The sequence below is a fragment of the Varanus komodoensis genome, unplaced genomic scaffold (assembly GCF_004798865.1).
Source record: "Varanus komodoensis strain SLA01 unplaced genomic scaffold, ASM479886v1 scaffold15, whole genome shotgun sequence".
Classification (NCBI taxonomy): domain Eukaryota; kingdom Metazoa; phylum Chordata; class Lepidosauria; order Squamata; family Varanidae; genus Varanus; species Varanus komodoensis.
This window is the reverse complement of record NW_025335440.1, coordinates 8,852,946-8,858,052: the sequence shown is the minus strand read 5'-3', so window position 1 is coordinate 8,858,052 and position 5,107 is coordinate 8,852,946.

Sequence of the window (5,107 nt, the reverse complement as noted above, 5' to 3'; positions counted from 1 at the left end):
TCGGCCAGTGAGATATAAATACAAGATAATAAGGACATCAGAGTGCCAGCCAGAATCTCCCAGCCTCCTCAAGGCAATGAGACGGCACGTCCAAGTTTTTACCATTCGTGACAGGCGAGCCTAAGGACATCCAGAGGAGTGCCCTGCTTGAACAGCGGCCGGAGTCTCTGCTTCACGCTGTCTCACTGGCGACATCCTCGCCAGATGGTTTGCCTTCCAAATTCAAAGTGGGAGGTGGAGTTCTAGTTGCCTGAAGCTGTTTGTCTAAGCTCAGTGTGTCTACTCAAACCTAGGATTGGAAGAAGGCACCACTGAGATGCGTGGAGCTTTAGCTCCCAGCAGCAGATGTAAAGTATGGCAGCTTCGCCCCGTAAACTCCATTGCGAGATCTTATTAGCCGGGGGTTTTGGATGTCTCCGCATCTGTGGCTGCCCGTTGCTCCTGATAGAATCAGTGTGGTCCATGGGTAGCATCGAATCCAGTACACTGCAGATTCTGAACCTGTGAGCCAGGGTCTAGGAGATGGGTGAAGTACGTTCTTGCTTCTTCAGACAGAGACACCAAGGCATGGGGTCCCGGCAGAGCTCTGTGCTGGAAGGACGCCTTGCCCCAGATTAAAAGCCAGTCACTCTTCTTACAAACACCCTTGCAAGGTAGGTCAGTGCTAATACCCCTGCACCGCTTTGAGCCTGCAGTTGGCCTGTCTCGACCAGGGATGAGGGCGTTTTCCACTTGTCAGACTCCTTCATGTTTTGCCTCAGCTTCTCCCATCCTTTTTTCTTTCCACCAAAAGAAGAAAATAAGGGCAGGATGGGCACATGCTCCAGCATCTTCTGGTCGGCTGCTCCAGGAGCGTAGCTTTCATAAGAGCCGCCGGGGCATTAGTGGCTCACGCACTGCCAAGAGCTAGTGTGATACAGAGGACTGAGAAGATCTGGGTTCAAATCCCTGTTCAGCTAGAAAGCACAGGACCAAGCCACATACTGTTTGAAAAACCTTTCTAGCAAAAGTCAACACTCAGTTCTTCCAACCTACCCCACTTCATTAGTTCGCCATGAGGATCAAAGATGCTCCTTAGGATAGTCTACCTTAGGATTACAACTCCCATACTCCCCAGATGATGGGACCTGTAGTCCAACACTTCTGAAAGGTGCTTTGAACTGATGAGGGCCATTGAAGGTAATTGCTTTGTGTCAGGAACCATTCTTTCTCCACCAGCACCACCCTTTCTGTTCTCCCCAGTCACACAGCACGCCTGAAAATTGTCCCAAATTGCAGGATGATATATTTGTTCACTACCTGGTTACCCAGCTGCCCCACAGAACAACAGAAAAAAATACTTCCATCTGTCAGTCAAGGCAAAAACACCAGCTCTTAGCTGAGGGGTGGTCCATTTGCTAGAAAGTTCCTCAGCAAAGATGGCGGCCAGTAAGGCAGAAATTCTGTCAGCACCATCTTTGTCTAGCCTGGCCTTCCAGAGTAGGCCCCAGTCTTGAAAGCACGTCATTCATGGCCTGGATGGGGACTGTGCCAGCGCAGAACGGGTGTGCGTTGCCACCATCTTGTTGCGAGACCTTCTGGCAGGAGACTGGGCAAGCAGAGCTGGCCAAACATTAGTCTCTGGCCACAGGGCTCCAGAAGCCCTGCCCAGAGCCACCTGATTCATGGTGGGAAAATTAAGCTTCCACACGCCTTTTGTCAATATTACCTTTAACAAAAGAAAAGGGCTCCCATGCTGGAAAATAAATACACCCAGCTTCCTCTTTTCTCTATTAAAACCATTCACGTTCTTCGCCTGCCTATCAAGCTAGCTTTTTGTAACCTGCCTGAGGAGATCGTGAAAGTATGCACGTTCTGACGATATTTTAATTCACTAATTATGGTCACATTGCATTTATATCCTGCCTTTTCCTCTTGTGAGGAAACCAAGGCAGCTTACATAGATTTATTTTATCCTGCTAACAACACCCCTGTGAGGCAGGTTTGGCTGAGAGTCTGTGCCTGGTCTGCAAGTCACCCAGGAAGCTTCATGGCTAGTGGGGACTAGAACCCTGATCAGCCCAACACTCCCACCACCTCACCAGCTTTCCTACTAAAAACACTCTAAAGTTAATATAAATCTTGTGGGGTTTTTTCCTGAAGGTCAAAGTAGATTCTTTATACTACCCGGAGTTACGCAGAATCTTAAATCCCATAAAGAACCAAGTTCTTCCCGAGTCTGTTTTGCACCATAACAGAGTCCTTGAAGTGGTATTTAGACAGCCATTTTCCTTATATACTTCAAAGGCATGAGAGGCAAATGGATCTTGGGCCAGTGAATTACGCGGGCAGGTTGTGGCGATTCTTCATCAGGAATATCCAAAAAGAAATCCCCCCTCCCACCCACTTTATGACAAACAATCCTACGGAACATCAAACTTCAAATTAAGCCGCAAGTCAAATGAGTCACCCAGGTTGAACTAAACAGAGAGACTCACTCGGAGTGTGGAAAGTCAAAGCTATTATATTGTACTAGTCAGTTGGAAGGCAAACCTGGCGATCGTCAAGGAAATACGTCCATATGCAACACCAGCTTGGAAAAAGCTCCCCACCCCCACAAACCCCCCAAAGTCTGCAAAACAAGATGCTTATTGCTGGGGGCAGATAATACTTTTACAAATCTTTTGTCTAAGCCGAGCCAAATCCATGTGCCTTTATCACTGGGCAAAATTCAACCCCCCCCCCCCCCCCCAATGCCGCCTGCATCCTTGTGTTTCGGCCTGACATCCTTCAAAGGTGACCGAGGGTCCCAGCCAGCAAATATGGCAGCGCAAAATTCAGCAGGGGCTCCCCGGCTGCTGGGTTCACTTCTTCAGCCCAAGCTCGCATGGCAACCAGGAGGTTGCAGTTCTGCCTTTTTCTGGGAAAGATCGGTGCCAAAGAAACCCCTCCCCTGCTACGGGTGGCACAGTGTTACCCGGTCCTTCATAACCGAGCCCTTCGAATACCTTTGCAAGGATCAACAGATGGTGACCTGCCCGTCCCCTGCCTGAGCCCAGTCCACAGCGGAGGAAGGGCTTCTGATCCGTGCCAAAGGGACAGAGAGGGCCCCAGAGGCGCAGCTTACCTTGCCACAAAGTCCAGGCTGCTGTTTCTTTCCTGTCCCCCAACCGTCTTGACAATGCTGGTTGCCGCTCTACCTTTGACAGCAGGGCATGCCAAAAGGAAGGTAATCTAATGGTGTGCTTGCTTACAGACAGGGAAACCTCCCCTTGCTCAGGGCACACCCATTTTTTCGAGGAGAATCGCTGGAGGGCAGCTGGAACAGGGCTTCTCGACTTTTCTCAGCGCTCCAAGCAGAAGGGTAAAGCCGGCACCCACGGTGGCTTTTCCTGCCATTGTTGAAGCTGCGCTTTCACACTAGCAGAGCCTAAGAGTGTGCCTGAAGCGCACAAACGTCTTTCTTGGAGTGCATCCTGGGGCGGAAAACCAGGGTTGCCTTTCTGGGTTGTGTGAAATGACCCTTGCCTGGGTGTGGGGCATCGTATCATTCTTCTTATATTTCTCCACCAGGCCATTTCCAAAGCCCTCTGGGAGGTTTAAAGCTAATTTCTAGAGCTGAAACTAATTTGAGGGAGGGGAGAGGACAGCTCCCTGACTCGCTTCCAGTATTAAGAGCTTATTTTGAAATTATTAGTAATTTTATTTTTATGCAGCATAAGGGAGAAAAGTGAGAAAACAGTTTCCCCCCCTGCCGGTCAATTTCAGCCGGTTGTCACCTGGCTTCTCTCATTCTGAAGATTGTCCCTGTACTGGCTACAGTTCTGCGTTTGGTTTATTTTCCTTTTCCTTCCCTGTCCCCTTTTCCTTTTGCATTGCATCTTTTGGATTGCAAGCCATTATATGTTGAATAGGGACTGCTTTGAAAGGCACTGCGCAAAAACAAGCAAACATCTCAAATTATGCTTTTAGGAGTTCCTGAAATTCAGGGTTTAATAGTACGGTAATGTGGGGAATGAATTGGCATCCCTGGCGTCAAGCTATATTAGCAATACATAAGATACCTTTTTTTTAAAGCATCCCTCAAAATCAAACTTCAAAATGGCAATTCTAAATTAGGGAAAAAACATCAAAAATTAGCCTATTCTCATTTCAGCTCTACATACTTCTGTTACTGGGTGATCATTTGTGAAAGTAGTCTCTTTTCCCACAAAACTTGCTGTAAACATTAAATTTAATTTCATTCATTTGTGCAGCAATGCACTTCAAGGTACGTACCTTTACATTTTGATGCTCTCTGGTCTCTGCCCTCAAGGTCTTGCCGTCTACAGGTAGATTCTGCATGTGTGGGAAAGAGACAGGTGGGGGCAGGTGGGCCATGGAGGTATGGCATGGGAGAGAGAGGATACAGCCAGAATTTGTTGTGAAGATCCCGGTACCTTCTTGAAGGAGGCACTTTCCCTGGTAGCTTTTATGCCCCTGAAGCATCTGAAAGAGACCTTCCTTCATCCCTTTGATCTTATCCCATTGGCCTCCTTTCCTCTGCCCTAGACGACCACCTAAGGACAGCCTGGTAGTGTCCCCTGTTGCCTTTCCATTTTCTCTGACTCACCTAGGCTGGTTTCTTTGGGAATTGGGCCTAAGGGAAGCAAAAATGGGCAGCAGCAAAATGACACATTTCCACTGTGTGTTCTTATGCTGGTACTTGATCCCCAGGCTTAAAATTCCTGCATTTGCAAGGAGATAAGAAAGCTCAGCCTTGCTAATCAGGAAAGAAAACAGATATCGTTTATTGCACCTTCTCTCATGTGAGAGTTGTGCTTATTTACAGGTCATGCTGTTGTTATATGCCGTCAAGTTGTCTCTGATTTATTGATGCGGGTGAAGGAGCAGAGCACAAAACTTGGCTTGAAACTCAACATTAAGAAAACTAAGATCATGGCATCCGGTCCTCTCACTTCCTGGCAAATAGATGGGGAAGAAATGGAGGTAGTGACAGATTTTACTTTCCTGGACTCCAAGATCACCGCAGATGGGGACTGCAGCCAAGAAATTAAAAGACACTTGCTCCTGGGGAGGAAAGCTATGGCAAATCTAGACAGCATACTAAAAAGCAGAGACATCACCC